At 37.6% G+C, this 3,164-nt stretch overlaps 1 pseudogene; it reads left to right on the forward strand.

Moving 5' to 3' along the window:
• Nucleotides 1-146, forward strand: part of LOC116081135 — a 2,440-nt pseudogene extending 2,294 nt beyond the window's left edge.
• The last annotated feature ends 3,018 nt before the right edge of the window (nucleotides 147-3,164 follow it).

The following is a 3,164-nucleotide window of genomic DNA, read 5'->3' on the forward strand; positions in this document are numbered from 1 at the left end:
GCAGTTATCAGAGCAGCCTGCCAAGAGAGCTGCTCCCATGAAAGAAGATGCTATCCCCAAGGGACCCTCAGCCCCCCACTGTTTCTCCCCACAGTTCTACCAGGCCCCCACCAGCAAAAAGGAGGAAATCTATGACAACTAATTGACACTGTCTCTGGGTTGGAACTCTTAGATCCTACTGCAAGGATGACCTCCCTCCTGTGCATACATATGAAATTTAATATATGTATTAACACCCCTAAAATGTAAATCATGGATAGTATGTCTTCTGGCAAAGTCCTTTCTAACTAAGCATGAGGACATGAATTTGACTCCTATAGCCCAAATTAAAGGTGTTAGTTATAACATGTCATGCTTATAATCCTAATGTTGGGGAAATGATGACTAGCACATTGTTAGGGCACTCTGGCTGCTCAATCTAGCCTATTTGGTGAGGGCCTAGTCTGAGATGCTGCCTCAATACAAAGGAGGACAGTGACCAAGGAACAACACCTAAAATTGTCATCTGGAGTTCACACACACTCTTCTGTACACACAAATATATCCCCACACACATGAACATGCACACATGCAAGAACACATACAAGTAAACACACAAAATGCATTACATAATTAAGGAATATCAAGAATCAGAAAGTAAGCACAATAAATACTTCAGATAAAATTATTCTTATGATTAAAGCAACTGATAAAAAAATATTTTCCAGAAAGTACCTTTCAGGATGATCTATTGTGTGGCATGATATGAATAGTAGCTCTTAACTCTTCTAAATTATTTCATTTAAACCTCAGTTGCCAAAAGGAAGAATTACATTTTTTCTACAAATGTATTTAATAGTGACACTCAGCTTGTCTTGATACTAAAAACAACTTTGTTTTACATTAACAATATGCTACTATTTTCTGCTCTAAGTTACCTATATTAATCAAAAATCATCATCACCCATAGCATTGCATAATTCATCCTTTGTTACTAAAAATGAGATATAATTTGAAAATGTTGATTATTACAACTATTCTCATTTTCTTCATCCTTGTGCTGGTTAGATTTCTTGTTTGGTCAACTCAACATAAGCTAGAGTCACACATTTAGAAAAAACCTCAATTGCAAAAAATGTCTCCATCAGATTGGTCTGTAGCAAGTCTGTGACACATTTTCTGGATTAATGATTAATGTAGGATAGCTCAGGCTGGCTCTATGCAGGGGTGTGTCTGGTCTGTAGATAGAAGAAATCTGAGCAAGCAAGCCAGTAAGCCCATTCCTCCATGGCCTCTGCTTTCATTCTTGTCTCCACGTTCCTGTCCTACCTGAGTGATGGAGTATGATCAGGATCAGTACATGTAAGTCACATAAACCCTTGTATCTCTTAAGTTGCATTTGGCCATGTGTTTATCACAGAAGTATTGATTGTATACATTGAACACATAATTAGTATCTCTAAGTGTGTATTTTCATTTGTAGAATGCCACATAGATGTGTTTACATATTACATTAAGTGAAATGGCACATGTAAAACCAATTTGCAAACGTAATTGTTTTCATATATATGTTTGTGTGTCCGTGTCACATATGTGTATCCCCACAGAAGAATGCTTTGAATCCCCTGAAACTGGTGTTACAGGTGGTGTTAACAACTCAACATTGGTGCTCTGGAAAACAGCAAATGCTATTAGCCACAGAGCCATCTCTCCAGCCCCTTAATTTGTAAACTTTTAAGCACAACACGGTCATAAGCCTCATCTAAATTAAGTTCTGTACGTATAAGAATCCAGCTTCTTTTTAATTAGCCTTCTGTGACCAGCCTCATAACACAGAGTCCTTGCAGGATGCTGCTGGACCTTATCTCTACAGGAATACAAATGACCAGAATGAGCTTGCTAGTCGTACCCTCTGAGCCCAACTCTCACCGTGGGAAGTACAATGATGAGCTCTCTTCTGTGTGTGTAGCAGTCAGTGGTACAGTGATGCTGGGAAGAGCTGCTTTTCATTATTGCAATTGGACTTCTATCAGGCTTATCAATGGTAGTCCAATGATGAGTCATATTTCTATTCTAATTTTAGCCTACCAAGGACAAATCAATTTTAGTCTTCTTTCTAAAATTCTGTTCTGAGATCCAGCAAATTTTAAGCAAAGATGCTCAGCTTTCTCTTGGCCTGCCTGCACAAGGATATGTAAAGAACTTTTTTCCTCAAGGATCCAGGCTGTTATGAAAATCTTGGAAACAGTTTTGTTTTTTGCATGTTACAAGTGCTGTAGTTTTAGGCTCACAACTGTATTTGCCCTTTAGAGCTCAATATGGGTATAGAGAAAGCAAGTATGCTTTTTTTTTATGACATTTACTCAAGATTCTTTTTAGTGTGTTCATAAAGACATAATTGGAGAATACAGGAACTGTGGCGTTTTCACCTTCTTGCCCCACGAAGGTTTCAGTTACAAAGTTTCCTCTTTAATAAGAGCTTATAAGTTCATAATGGCTCTTAGAGAACAGGGTTCCCACTCAAGTTTAAGTGCATGCTGTCACACAGCAGATCAACTTGTGTCTTTCAATGAGACATCTATTATGCTCTCTGTCATGGTCAAGGTGATGAAGCAAGAAAGGAAGAAGCTGATTAATATTACCACTGCATATTCAATAAAAACTGCACATGCATCTCAGAGAGAAACACACTGTGATGTACTCTCAATACCCATTTGAACCCACATATTTACACAGCCCTTCAATCATGACTTTAGTTCTGTCTCAAATAACAATCAAGACAACCCCAGCCAATTATCCTATGTCCCTTGTTTCTGGGCTGATGTCCTTGAAGATTAAGTGACCTTTTAATACATTAATTAAATCCTAATCTTCAGTGCTATTCTGGATAAAATCCAGGAGGAGAACAGAATTGGAAGAAAGTACATTCCCAGGAATGTAAGCATGTTTCTGATTGTGACACACTAGCAGAACCTCAGTTTACCCACAAGACCCACAAAGAAATGATGTCAGTGTGGTGCAGGTTCCTGACTTACAGACATGAATTACTAGTTTCTACTTACTGTGTAAATCTAACAAATTTGACACAATGAATGTGTATAATTATGAAAATAACTATTTTAAAGTAATAAATCAATAATGACAATAGATACACGGGACCAAATATGCAAAAAGAGAGGTACATT

The sequence above is a fragment of the Mastomys coucha genome, unplaced genomic scaffold, assembly GCF_008632895.1.
Source record: "Mastomys coucha isolate ucsf_1 unplaced genomic scaffold, UCSF_Mcou_1 pScaffold6, whole genome shotgun sequence".
Taxonomy (NCBI): domain Eukaryota; kingdom Metazoa; phylum Chordata; class Mammalia; order Rodentia; family Muridae; genus Mastomys; species Mastomys coucha.